The following is a 14,764-nucleotide window of genomic DNA, read 5'->3' on the forward strand; positions in this document are numbered from 1 at the left end:
ATTTTTTTGGGATGGGGGGGTGGGGTGGTGCAAAACAATTCAGGTGCAGTGAATTCTCTTAAGAAGCAAAAGAGTTTCTGAAATACATGCTACTGCAAAGCAGTACACCAATGTTGCATGGTGATGTGACAAGCACCACATTTCTCTTCTGGAGGGATTTTTTTCTCCTGTAAACTCCTCTCCTCAGATCATGGCTGTAATTCTTTCACAAAATGTAGTTTGCAATTTCTGAAGAGTCAAACACTCCTTTTCTCCCCACCACAATCACAAGTTCAGGCTGAAGATCGAATGAAAATAGAACTCGAGAGGCAGGCTTTGTTTGTAGCATGTTGTTTCTACTAAGGGTTGCCCCCTACCCACGCTTCATCCTAGTGCTCCCACTGAAGTATACATGTTGTGTTTTAACAGATGGGCGGGCTGGCGGCTGCTGGGCTATAAAACAAAAACGCAGAATCTGCACAGAGTGGTATTGAACTGAATGCTCGTAAAGTTCATGGACATACACTGACCCAGACAGACCAGGCAGATCCAGACATGCTTACACACACTCATCATACACCCCACAGATCAGAGAGTCCATCTCTGCATCCAAGGGAAGTCCAAGGCTGTTTCCTTCTCCGTATATTTCTACTTCATTCACCTATCAATTTCATACCCAAGCACATTGATGAACACATACATACATGCACGTGTACCTATGCATATGTGCAGATATAGCTATATATCTCAACGTTTCTAATTATTTTCAAAGATCGAAATATTCCCAAATTCTGTAGCTGTCTCCATTTAGTACTCAATAAGCTCTCATTCACATCAAATAAGAATTACAAGATTGTATTCAATTCTCTTTAGTCTACACATATTAAAAAAACACATGTATGTAACTGCCCTCAGAAAAACTAGCTGCTTTTACCCCTTATCATTAAGATTAAGAAAAAAAAAAAATCTATCCCAGACTGAGTCACAAACGAAGTGTCAGGTTTAACCTTAAATCCTGTTGTCAGTTCCTGTCACAACTTCATCACTTAAACACACAGATGCTCAAGCAAACACCAACAGACCAGCCTGGTGGTCTATTTCACGGTCTAGGCTTGGATTCTCCCGGGCTCTGGGCACTGGGACAGACAGTAGCTCCCCACTGGTTCTAACGACACACCTTGCCGGTGATGTGGATGGAGGTCCAAGCACCTCACGAGGGATGCGGATTCAAGTGCTAATAGAAAGTAATTACTTTACAAAGTTTAATATCCGTGCTGTCAATTCCTTTCAATAACTGCAAAGCACCGAAGCCCCAGCTAACAGAACCTGGCTGGTCAGTTAAGTTCTCTGATCGCTGAAGACCCACCGAAACGCGACGATCGCTGGCTCAGGCTACAGATCGGACTCGGACGCTGGTTATCTTACCGCACCGTCCCCAGCGCGGGTTAATTTTTCAGGAGCCCGATCGCAAGCCACCTAGGAACTGCTGTTCCTACACTACTGGGCACAAGGGCCACCCCAGAGAGCGAGTCGCCGCCACAGAAAGCCGGGGGACGCGTCCCTGGGCCCCACCTAATGATGGCAATTACAATACACCAAGTTAGTGTGAACGCAGAGTCGCGTCCCGGGCCGAGTTGCGACGCTATGAAACAAGAAGTTCAGGAGTAGAAATTCTGGCAAAGAATAAATTCCGTCCAGCCCTGACTTCCCCACAGCTGCCACTCTCGGACAGAAGGACCGACGCGCACCCGGACGCGTCCAGTCCTCGGGCTCGCGGAACGGCGCCGAGACGAGCCGCTCGCCCTGCGCGCCGCCACTCACCCTCCTCTCCGAGTCTGGATCGCCAGTCGACGTTTCGGCTGCGGGTCCTGAATCCCAAGTTGCCCCCAAACGGCAAATGCTCTTGCCCTAGCAGACCCGGGCACATTGGTTAAGCAGGCACCTCAGAGGGAATACGACAAGCCCGGCGGCCGCCCCGGCTTAGCAGCCGCCAGGAGCGCTCCGACAATTCACTGACCTGCTCAGCGAATGAGGCAGACCGCGGGGCTGAGGAGACCCGGCTACCGAGGGAGGGGAGGCGGGGCCGGAGGGCGGGCGGGGCGGGGCGGTTCATCTGTGACTGGCGGAGCCCGCAGCCAACCGCGGTGGGGTCAGGTGCGGCCTCGGGCGGTACCGAGCTCCGGGCTCCGCCCCGTCGCCGCGGCCCAATCACCGCAGCCGAGGGCTGGCGAAGAGACGCGCCGGCGGCGGTCGAGTTGGCTGCGGTGAGCAACAGGGGCTGAGGGCCCGCGCTGTGTGTGCGGCTGCGGCCGGACCCCGGCGCCTCCGGAGGGAAGTGGCGGCCTCAGAAAGCCCCTGGCTGAGAGAAGGCCGGAGCTGCAGCGAGTCTGTTCGCTGTGGAGCGAGAAACCCAGCTGCAGTTCGGGCGGAGACTAGGTAGACAACGCCCACACCTGGCGCCCGAAGAAGGTGCGGAACTTGAGTGCCTCAAAAGAACCTCAGCAGTCGAGGGAAACGAACACCCAAAAAGGGTGAGTCCCGGGCCAGGTCACCTAGCCGTCAGTGAAGGTCTGGGCCCGGAACGGGGAGCACCAGGCCCTCTGGAAGAGGTTCTTATTGAGGTCTGGTGGTTATTCCAGAAACGAAACTCTGACTCCACAGACCTCCCGGAAAGTTCATTACTCGTCCCTTCTCCACCCATACCGTCCACAGCACCACCAGCGGGGACAGTACCAGGCACCTAGGTTCCTTTCTCCGACCAAGGCGCTCCGGGCTCTTTCGTCTCCAGGGGCGGTAGGGGCGCGTGGGGAGGTGCAATCTCTCGGGCACTCGACGGCGCGGGAACACGCGAGACCTTCCTTCCGGTTGGGCTGCCCCGCAAGGTGGCATCCTCAGGGGTGGCTCCTGCTGTCCATTGGGTCCACCAAAGGGATTCAGAACCATCCATCTTCGAAGGAAGGAATGCCGCAGAGCTCCACATCTCACCCACTGTACATGCTCGCGCCCCGCTCCCCTTCAGAAGTCCCTGGACCTAGCTCAGAGACCTCCATGGTGGAGGGCATGGGGGAAGCCTGAGCGCACTGGATCAGTTGTGGCCGAGTAGCCCCGGAGAAAGGCTTTGTGGCTCTGGGCTTTTCGCTGGCTGACTAGGTGAGCCCTTTAGCCGGTTTTTAAGCCCTTACTGTGGCTGTAGCACACATGCAGAGCAGGATATAAAGAGACATAAGAGTCATAAAGCAAAGGGTTGGGGTTGCTTTCCAGGCTGAGGCCTAGAACGTTAGTAAGCCCTGAACTGTAAGCTATGGGTAAGTAGGGGCCTGTGTGCCTGGAAATGCATCTTCCATAGGTAGGCACCCAACCCATGTTACTAAAACGAAGGTATGCATAGCAGGAAAGGGGGTCAAACTTCCTGGCGCCCTGACACCTTCATCACTGATCATTGTCTCCTTAAGATAAAAGAAGTCCTAAAAGTTTTAGTCTTTCACTGAAGTTAACTATTCAGGATATCATGTGTGAGGGAATAGACTTCCACAGGTGTTATTTCAATGGCTGCCTGGCCCCCATAAAGACCTGCACTGTAGCTCACTTCTCATGTGCAGGTTCTGATGAGGGTCATTGCTAAGAAGGAAGGCAAAGGGCATGTGGCTGAAGAAGAGCGAAATGGCCCCTCCACCAGGGAAGTCTACAACTGTGAGGTGACTCTGGCCTGGACTGAGTTTCAAATTGTGTCACCTCAGATATCTCTATCTCAATGGGGGAAAGGTCTATAAATAAGTCAGGCTGTCAGAAAGACAAGAAAATCAGTCTGCTTTTAGTTCTTAGTAGCCCCCTCCCTCTCAAATTGATTAGTGATGCAGAAATTGCTCAAAGTTAAATGCTCATCTGGGTACAGACAAGGGAGATCACTCAGTTCCAATGATTGCTTAGCATGCTGCTGAGTGGCCTGGGAGAATGGCCTTTGTTGACAAGGAAGTAGATGTAGACCACATGAATGGACTATATACCAGGTCTTCCAGGTCAGGATGGGAGGTAAGGGGGAAATATATGTTTTCTTGGATTCCTCTGCCCCCCTCCCCCATTCCTGGATATAATTAGAGAAAAAGTTTACTGTATTAACACTGAAGGTTTTTCACTGATGCCAATGATTATTTTAAAAATCACTGTGATAATAGCCAAACATTGCCTGTTGACTGTACTTCGCTATAGTATAGCATTTATGTTAGATGGTGCAAAAAAGAAATAAGAAATTTCATGAAATAAGTTAGAACTAAACAAATGACTTCCATGTCTTGATTTCTAAGGTTTTCTGTTTGTTCAGTTCATACAGACACAACTGTCTATGGGCCGTTGGATAAGTAGCTGGTCTCATTTTCTGTTATAGAATGAATGACATGAAAAGAGCACATCTAAACTATGTTCATATTTCCACACCATCTTCTGTTTTAATTGGTATTTGACAAGAGCTTATCACTTGGACACAGACTTATTCTGTTGGTTGCCAGTTCCCTTAACGATCTTTTGAGTTTAGGCCATCCCCATATTCTACAAAGGAAAATGAGATTCGTTACTTATCTAAGAACTCATTATAGTCTTATCTGTAGGAAACGAAGAGAAAACCATGGATATCTGGACAGGGAAGTCATGTTTAGTTCTACCTATTTCACCAAAGGAAATTCTCTGGGAGTGGCGGGGTGGGGGAGGGCGGTGAGGAATTTTGTGGAATGGCTTGGGAATGAGGAGATTGAGGTGAGATTGTGGAAGCAGGGCTGATCCCTTTTTAAATGGTAAGCAAATCTGCCTTCAGGCACTGTTAGCCATCTGACACTGAAACAAAATTTTGGAACCTAAATTTCAATAGAATGTGACTAATAGGAGCCCTGGTTCTAAACTGAGCAATGGGCAGGTTGAGTGCTCCTAATAATCACTTAACCTCTGTTTATCTTTACTTCCTTGACCATAAGACAGCACTGGCAGAATTGGTCCACTGTTTATCTGCTTAAAGGAGACACCATTACAGTAGTTACAAAGCACTTCAAATGCATGGCATTTGTAGTAGTACTGATTGCTGAAAAGAAGAACAAAATGATGTTGAAATGGGAATATAGTGTGGTCTAAACAATTCCTCTTTACACTTGCAATTTTTATTTAAATCTCATTGGGTTATTGTTCTTTCAATCTATAAGTGGAAACGAGGAGAAAGGGTCCTCACAATCCTTATTCTTTGATTACTAAATGTCTTGGAAGTTTTACTTAAGTGAATAATATTTTTCTTTCTTTTCTATTTTCACCACCTCTCTCAACATATATTCACTTTGAAAATTATTCAGAATTTGAACAGGTTGAGCTAAAGACCTTAGCAAAGAAATGCAATCAGAAGCAGCAGATTCTAATACCAGCTATGCTATGGGTTCATTCGAAGACCCTGGGCAAGCTATTAACCTTTCCATACCTTAGTTTCCCATCTATGAAACTGCAGTGATACTTCTGATGAATTTTACAGAGCTAGGAGAGATAACCGATCATAAGCTACTTTGAAATACTAATTGCTGTATAGACTACAAAATATAATGTAGGTATTTTTTGGCAAATTAAAATATGGTGTTTGTATACCACAACTAGGAGGTATTTTTGTAACAGATTGCTCTGGCACAATATCTGCAACCAGGATGATACCACCCACAAAACAATGATATCTCATTGCATTTGAATGATGATGCAATTGCCCATCTGAGAGTTGTTATATTGTCACAGTTCAACTAAGTAAAAATGTGATAACAGAAATGGGTGGGGAAGGAAAGCCTCTCTTCCACAAAACATGGGATTTTCTCATATTTGCCCCAGAAGAAAACTATTGTACATTGAACTTCTTAAAAGTGGATGCCATTATGTGAGGACAAGTCTGATGAAAGACTAGAATGATCTTGGAAAAATGGCCTGACATAAAACTAGACAAATTGGGCAGAAGTCCACTAGAAGCAATAAAAAAAAATACTCTTAATTTTAAAACTTCATAACAAAATGAGTAACACTGAGGAATTAGGCATTTGGAAAGAGAGGATCTTGTGTTCAGGGAGGAAAAATGGACTCCCAACCTAAGCAAAAAATAAGAAAAGTAGGTCATTCTAAGAAACAGGGCAAAGAATATGGGCTCTGGAAACACAATAGACCATGGGTTAGATTTTCTTTCCACTGATTCCTAACTTGAGAACTTAGACAAGTTGCTTAGCTTCTCCGAGCCGAAAGTTGTGGGAAGTAGAGGGTGATCGGATTTTTCTCATTGGCTTATTATGAATCTTGGGCTCAAATAACAACCCCTAATAGTTATTGAGCCCTTACTATGTTCTGAGCATTGTTCTAAGACTTTTCTTCTAATGATTCACTTGATCCTCATGATCATCCTATGATATTGCTGCCATCTCTTCTTCCTCAGAGTTTCTATCTACGTGTAAGGACTATTCTAGGAAAATATCCTACTATGCACTAAAATCAAAAGCTTCTTTTTATAGGTACTATATATATTCCAAAGAAATTTATTTTTTTATAGGCAACCTCTTTCTTGAACATATTAAGAAAGAAAATAGCATTTTAAACTAGCACTGCCTTGCTTTCATGTGAGAAGGGCTAATCTAATCTTTTCTGATACCTAGGAAATCAGGCTGCAGTGAGCACTTGGTAGCATATGTATTACAATAAAGCAAATGAGGGATTCAGAATTTGAGATAAAAAGGGCCACAGACAACAAGTAGTGCTTCAAAACCCCAAACCCATTTCCAGGTCTCAGATTGTAAGCTCCTAGAGGATTTGGGCTTCTAAACATGTTCATCTGGATTTGGGGTTTAATGGAAGTTGGTTCCCTTGAAGCTAGCAATATGGGAATGATAACTGGCCAACCAAAGAAGGAAAAACACAGATTATCCCTTAGAAATGAATCATATCACTAGTTATGAATAGCCCAAATTATGACAGATTCATATGTTTAAGTATACCAGGGAAAAATAGTCATGAGTTATAATACACACAATCGTTTATTACCCAAGAGAATTTAGGTGCTAATGTGGATGGTATTACATCTGTGAAATTCTGAAACCCACAAAGGATACTCCAAGATATGGAGCCAAATAAAACAGTACAGAGGGAAATGATTTTGATTATGTAACATATACAGCAGTTCATTTTACATTTTGAAATTGCTTTTCAGTCATTGGTTTATTCTTCACAGCACACCTGGGGAGTACATCCATGCTGTTATCCTCTGTTCACAGCTGAGGCAACCAAGACTGAAAGAGGCAAAGTGTTTTGTCCAAAAGCACAACAGGGGCAGAGTAACAAATTATGCATTCGTTTCATCATGAGTCTATTCAGCATCTACTCTTGGCAAGGCACCATGTTCTGTGGTGCACAGAGGTGGGTACTGGATATGTGGCCTCAGCCTTGCAGGAGATTGCAGTCTATTGAGGCAAGAAGTGGTTTGTGAATTGTATCTCCAGGAGTTCCCTAGACAGCAAGGACCATGGTTTAGAGGATGAGAAGGTGAGTCCCCTAAAATTAATGAAGATGGGATTTGAGGCCCTCGAGAGAGGGGTAGAATTTTGGCAACTGGAAGCTGAGGGTGGTGGGAATGACATAGATACGAAGGTGGGCAAATTCAAGATATATTGGAGAATGTTTGACTACAGTGGAGCAGTCATGGAAAAAGGACTGGAGAGTGGAAAGGAGCAGATTCTTCAGGATGCTGAATGCCTAACTAAATATATAGATTTTGACTTGTGGAAAATGGGGAGTGGACTCATCTCTGACTTTTCTTATTTACTCATTATCCTAACATGTACTGAGGGCTATGCTCAGTCTCCAGGTGTTTTCCCAAACATCCATTTTTCTAAACTTCACAACATTCCGGCAAGATATATATTATTCTTCCTTAAATGGATATAAAAAACTAATGCATTTAGAGATTCAGACGTGCCCATGATGTAGCTAATCACCGACAGATGTAGAATTCAAAAGGAGCACTCTTGACTTTCTCACAGATACTGATGTGAAGAATGAGTTCAGATTCTGGACAGGGGATCAGGATGTTCATCTAATAATATACCCCTCACCCTAGCTCGGTATCTTTCCAGAAATAAAAAGCAAATGGGAGAGAAAATTAATTTTTTAACATGCATTTTGTCTAAAGTTGTCAGCTCCCTGCCAAAAAGAAAGACAAAATGTGTTTTCCCCTGTTTCCTCTGCCCTACAATTAACAATAAATGTGTGGATTTTGATAACTTTAGTTTTGTGAGCATTAAATTTTTTTTAATTTACCATTGACATACAATATATTAGTTTTAAATGTACAACACAGTGATTAGACATTGATATAACTTAAGATGTGGTTGCCCCCAATAAGTCTAGTACTTATTTGATATTGTACATAGTTCTTACAGTATTACTGACTATATTCCCAATGCTGTATTTTACCATGACTGTTTTTATAACTGGCAATTTGGGTATCTTAATTCCTTCTCCTTTTTACCTTTTCCTTTCTATCAACAATCAATTTGTTCTTTTTATGTATGAGTTGGTTTCTGTTTTATTTGTTCATTTATTTTGTTTCTTAGGTTCCAAATATAAGTGAAATCGTATGGTATTTGTCTTTCTCTGTCTGACTTATTTCTAAAGTATTATCACTTAGCATAATATCTTCTCAGTCCATCTATGTTATCGCAAATGGCAAGATTTCATTCTTTTTATGGCTGAATAATATTCCATTGTGTGTATATGTATATATGTGTGAGTGTGTGTGTGTGTGTGCATATATATATATACGTATATGTATATATCTCTATATATATCTCTATATATACATATATTAATTAAGAGCAATGTCAGAGAGTTTACTGCCTATTTTTCTTCTAGGAGTTTTATGGTTTTGGGTCTTACATTTCAGTCTCTAATCCATTTTGAGTTTATTCTTGTATATGGTATAAGAAGATGATCCAGTTTCATTCTTTTGCATGTGTCTGTCCAGTTTTCCCAGCATCATTTATTGAAGAGACTTTCTCTACCCCACTGTCTATTCCTTCCTTTTTTGCCATGGATTAATTGACCATATAGGCTTGGGTTTATTTCTGGGTTTTCTATTCTGTTCCATTGATCTATGTATTTGTTTTTATGCCAGTACCATGATGTTTTGATTACTATAGCCTTGTAGTATAGTTTGACATCAGGTAGCATGTTACTTCTAACTTGTTCTTTTTTCTCAAGATTCCTTTGACTATTTGGGGTCTTTTGTGTTTCCATATAAATTTTAGGATTATTTGTTCCAGTTCTGTGGAAAATGCGATTGGTATTTTGATAGGGATTGCATTGAATCTCTAGATTGCTTTACATAGTATGGACATTTTAATAGTGTGAGCAATTTTAACACATTCTGATCTCAGATTAGTCTTTCCACTAAAACAGAATCTCTCTCAAGTTGGTCGATTCAGTCTCTAATCCCTTCCCCTTACTATGCAACCTTAGTTATTTAAGTGCCCTATAATGTCTCCATCTCAGTTTGAATTTTGTCCATCAAGAAATAGCTTTTCTCTCCAAATACAGATTTCTAATTAGCATTTTTACTGTTTAATCATCAGGACTACAATACAAGTGAAAAAAGTATTACTGTTAACTTAAAAAATATTTAGAAAGGAAACAAATAACTTTATTTAGATTTTCCTCCAAAGAAATAAAGAGATGCTCCAAGGAGGTGGACAGACACTCAAGTGACATAAAAATTAAAACTGAACATTTTAACATCTGGTAAATAGGGTGCTTCACATTGATCTAGTTTTGTGGAAGAGATTTTTACTTATTTTTTTTTATTTTTTATGTCTATCCATGATCAATTAGAGAAATCTTCCTCTAGAGTGAATATCTACCACAAATAACAGGCCAGTTTTGATCTTCTGCATGAAGACAAATGGGGAACTATCAAAGTTAGGTATTTCAAATCTCAATAAACAACATTATCCTTGTCTCTCAACCCTCCAGTGCCATGTTTGACTTTGCCCAGATTCTATTTTATTAACCAAATCATATGTATTTAAGAGTAAATGTTTGAGTATTTCTCCTTTTTTTTGAATTTGAAAGGGAGAAAGTAAAGTTAACATGTGAGGATGATTAAATTTCATCTAAGATCCTTAAGATCCCCTGTGAAAGATATGTAAAACAAGCACTGGCTCAGAAAATTGTACCCAATTTCTACTTTGTCTTAAAATGCCACCTGATTTCAAGGAGAGCAATGGTTTGGGACGTGGTGGTTTGTGTTTCATTGAGGAAAGTGATGAAACTAATTCATAACATCTTGGTTTCTAGATCTGTAAAGCAGGGATGCTTACCTTGAAGTATGGAGAAAACAAGACTTTGAAAGACTCAGAGGAAATCATAAACTTACAATAACCATTTGCATCTCTTTACAGAGGAAAAAAATCCACAAATGGATACTTTTGAGGAATTTACACATTGATAGAAGAAAGTGTTTAGGATACCTAAGCAAATCCCATTGAAGGCATGTATTAGCATTAATTTCTCCTAATTATTGAAATGAAGCCAATGTGGTTCTTTCTCCTCTTAAGATTTCAACAAAGATGCTGAGACTCTTAAAGTTTACTGAGATGCTGGAATTAATGTTATTTAAAAACAATAACTTTTCTCCAACCAATGAGGCTTCCTGCATTGAGGCTCTTTTCACAGGAGCTTCTGAATTCTGATGGAGGTCTAATCAGATGTTGCAGGTAGAAAAATGTATGAGAAGTTAAATGACATTTCAATTTGGTGTGTGCTGAAGTTAGTCTAGGAAGTTTCCACGGAACCAGTAAATGGGCTGACCAAACCTTGGGAGTCCCTGTAGGGAGGATGTTGGTCTTGACCTGATCAGTGATCCAAGATCATTGAGTTATAGTAACCCTGTAAACATCTCAAGGAACTCTTGATAGCCTCTTCAGTAACCACTACAGTATTGTCTACAGATATAAGTATACAATAAATATTTGTTTAATAGAATTTGTTAGCAGGTCCTAAGCTTAACCAAAGCAGAAGCAGACAACTGCCCTTGGGAATATAACCCAAACTTTCAGGAGCCCAAAAGGGAAAGAGCATCATCAAGGTCAAGTGGCCCCAGAAAGATCATGCTTAGGATTCATGGCTCAAACCAGCTATGGGGGGCATGAGGGCACAAATTCTCATTCAGAGTCACAGAAACCTTCAATTGTAAATGAACTGGAATATATAACTGGACCTGGTCCTTGAAATTTTGTGGTCCTTTCAAAGCAAAATGGAAAAAAAGAAAAAAACATGTCTGTTGTCTGACTTCTTTTCCCAAGAAACTAAAAACATAGTGCAAACGAGCCTTTTGTTGTGGATCATCATCCTTACAAGACCTGTCTCTGATTCCAACGTTGGAAGAACTTCCCCTCTCTCGCCCATTTTTACTCATCCCTGACTTGAAATAGATCTCAAGGTCTCATTTTGACCATATATTCTTTCAGCTGCGATGAGGAAATGAGGAGAGGTTAATATAGCCATGTGAAAACCATCAGCAAACTAGAAAACAACTACAGGCTTAACATCAACAGTGAGTATATAGCATTAACTTAAAGACTTGTATGAACAGGCACAAATGTTTTATAAGAATATTTTTCAGCAGAGTGTATTTATAGACGTACTCTCTAATTGCATTGTGAATGATAAATAAGTTTAAACTATATTTCAGAGCTGTTTATATATTTATTTGCTGCCATCATTAGCTTTGTTTCCTCTGTGACTATAGATTAGGTGTGTTTATTAGTCTTGGTGTAAAGGGCGAATTGCTGCATTTTGGAGCTGGGAAAGGATCTTTCAGGTGATGATGAAGGTTGTAGGAAGGCTTGTTTGAGAATTTACTTTGGTATTTGTTTCATTTTAAAAGTCTGTGACTAGGACTTTATATCTGTCTAATAAGCATGCATATAACATTTTTATGTTTGTTGAGTGCCTTACAGTCCTCCATTAGTCTCCACAATGCCCCTTGAGGGTGGGTCAGTATTACCTCCTACAGTTTATATTTGAGGAAATTTAAGACACAAAGGGATTATTTGATTTGTACAAGGTCACCCAGCATGAAAGCCTAGCTAATAAAAGATGACTGCAAAGCTCTTTGCAAATAAAAAGTGCCTAATAAATGTTAGGTAGTATTAATGAGCAATCTCCCAAGATGAGTAAAATACTCTCCAGGAGTAAAGTGCTCATACATGCTCTATAAAATTAATTCTTTTTAACCTCAGGGCAACTTTTGAAATAGGAATTCTTGAACCTGGCTATGCATCAGAAGCATCTTTACTGTTTTCAGAACATGTGAGCACCTGGGCCCTTGCCCAAGATACATAATCATAATCTGGAAGGCAGGACTCAGATAATTTGTATCTTGAAAAAGCTCCATGGGAGAGTCTCATGCTCAGCAAGGCTTGAGAACCATCACTCTAGAGTAGAATAATAGCCTCAGTCAAGCCAAGTGTAACAATAAGTCACTCTGGAGTCATTCTAGGAGAAAAAGTCTGATGCCTTCCAGGCTTCTGTCCACCCGGTGCACAACAGCTGCCTCCATGAAATAATCAACTGTAGTATCTATGTGTGGAATTCCAGGAAATAGTGCTGAGATTAAAGTCTATTTAAGAATCATCAGTGTTTGAATGTTATAATTTATTGGTAAATTTACTGGGTCCATGCTGTTTTTATTCTGAGTACTTGTATGATAATTGATATAATAAGAACCTGTAATATCTGCTTATTCATCCATCTGTCAAACATTTATTGACTACTTATTATATATGATTACAGAGTGAAAATAGAGTGAAAATAGTGGTCTTTATCCACAAGGTGTTTATAATCAAATGATAAAACAAACATAATATTAAGCCATACATATTAAGTGGTAATCAGAATACATGTGAGGCATTATTCATAACTGCTAAAAAGTTGAAACAAACCAAATGTCCATCAACTGATAAATGGATAAATAAAATGTGGTATAATCATACAATGGACTATTATTATTCAATAAAAAATGGAATCAGGTACTGATATATGCTATAACATAGAAGAACTTTGAAAAACTATGCTAAGCGAAAGAAGGCAGTCACAAAGAACCACATAATATTGATTCCATTTATATGAAATATCTTGAATAGGCAAATCTGTAGAGAAAGAAAATGGATTGGTAGCTGCCTAGGGCTGGTAGGTAGGGTGAGGGAGATGAGGAGGGACTATTCATGGGTACAGGGTTTCTTTTTGGGATGATTAAAATATTCTAAAATTGATGGTTGCACAACTCTGTGATTAGTCTAAAGAACCATTAAATTTTACACTTTAAATGGGTGGATTGTATGGTATGTGAATTATATCTTAATAAAGTACATGTATATATACATGTATATGTATATATAACATATGGTGCTAGATAAACCTGGAGGAAAGAGTGATTAATTAATTTGGACTGGAAGAAAATGGTGGAAAATTTCCTGGAGGAAATGGCATTTGAGCTAATTCAAAAAGGGTTTCGTAAAGAGGGAAGGCATGCTTAAAGATACTGTCAAAGTGTTGGTGCTTCCATGTAAGGGCAAATTATCTGGAATAGATGGAGTTTAGGATACATGAAAGGTACAGTAGATGGGGGCTAGATATAGGACTTTTACTGCTGTGCTAAGTTCTTTAGTTTGGTTTTCATTTTTATAGGCAATCGAGAGCAATGATGGATTTGTGAGTGGTCAATCAGGCCTGTGATTTGGAACGATAATTGAAAATGATGATGAGGTAGATGGGAGATGGGGTGGGAGGACAGTGAGTAGGGGAGACCATTTAGGATGCTAGGCTTTTGCAGTGTGTGGGCAAGAGATGATGAAGTCCTCAACTGTGACATCAGCAGTGAGCACTGAAACAAGGAGACAGATTGAGAAAACAATGAGGTAGAATTATAAAACAGCAGTGTTAGAGGTGATAAGGCATGAGATATATACAGCAGAATATTTTAGACCACAGAAAGGCTTGAATTTTTGTTGTTATCGTTGTCGTCGTTGTTATTGAGAATCATAATGCAAAAAAACTTGTTGAAATACCACCAACCAGCCAAAACTATTGTTGAAATAACACCAACCAGCCAAATTATAGCTGTTTAATACCTTGTCAACAAGGATTTGATTACAGAGACTCTTAACATTTAGCACAGGAATGTATATTGTGAATAAAGGGTACATTGAAAAGAGAAATGCTATCCCACCATTTTGTGAGCTCTTTGGCATCAGACCTTTCCTTACTGGAGATGAAGCAGTCATCTCCAATGGCCTGTTCGAATGACTAAGTGTCTACCTCTTGCTCAGATAAGTTCCCTAGAAACACTTCCTTTGGTATGAGCAGCTTGGATTTACTGCCTGGGCAATACCTCCCATCCCACACCCACGCTGCCTCTTGTCTCTGTCTCATCAGCAGGTGCTCATAAGCAGCGTTTTGTTTTGCTTCTAGTAAGAGCACAGTGTCTGAAAAGTGTAGAGTGACTGTACTACACATTGTAACTTTCACTTACAAGTGTTCTTGTGGGGAAGATCTGAAACCTTAGAAGTCTTAAAGATCAGGAAGACCAAGACTGCCTTTTCTCTAAATTATGCAAGGCCACACCTATGTCTCCCATAAGAATGAGGGGCAGTCAGATCTTGGGCATGGTTAAAATAGAAACAGTTTCTCTCAGTGCATGGCAGTACACTTCCTGGAGATTTGTTATGGCCTTTTTTGTGGG

General features: G+C 40.8%; 2 protein-coding genes across 2 annotated transcripts in view; one reads left to right on the forward strand and one right to left on the reverse strand.

Annotated features, from left to right (window-relative positions):
- MARCHF3 (membrane associated ring-CH-type finger 3) overlaps window positions 1-2,025 on the reverse strand; it is a 133,412-nt gene extending 131,387 nt beyond the window's left edge. The window contains exon 1 of the mRNA XM_039848594.1: window positions 1,801-2,025. The gene's annotated coding sequence lies outside the window, so the exon portion shown is untranslated. The remainder of the gene's footprint in view (window positions 1-1,800) is intronic.
- A 779-nt stretch (window positions 2,026-2,804) lies between these two features.
- The window catches only part of MEGF10 (multiple EGF like domains 10), a 332,427-nt gene continuing 320,467 nt past the window's right edge, over window positions 2,805-14,764 (forward strand). The window contains exons 1-4 of the mRNA XM_039848592.1: window positions 2,805-3,129; window positions 7,199-7,509; window positions 9,853-9,943; window positions 10,318-11,575. The gene's annotated coding sequence lies outside the window, so the exon portion shown is untranslated. The remainder of the gene's footprint in view (window positions 3,130-7,198; window positions 7,510-9,852; window positions 9,944-10,317; window positions 11,576-14,764) is intronic.

The sequence above is a fragment of the Pteropus medius genome, unplaced genomic scaffold (genome assembly GCF_902729225.1).
Source record: "Pteropus medius unplaced genomic scaffold, Ma_sr-lr_union100, whole genome shotgun sequence".
Lineage (NCBI taxonomy): Eukaryota > Metazoa > Chordata > Mammalia > Chiroptera > Pteropodidae > Pteropus > Pteropus medius.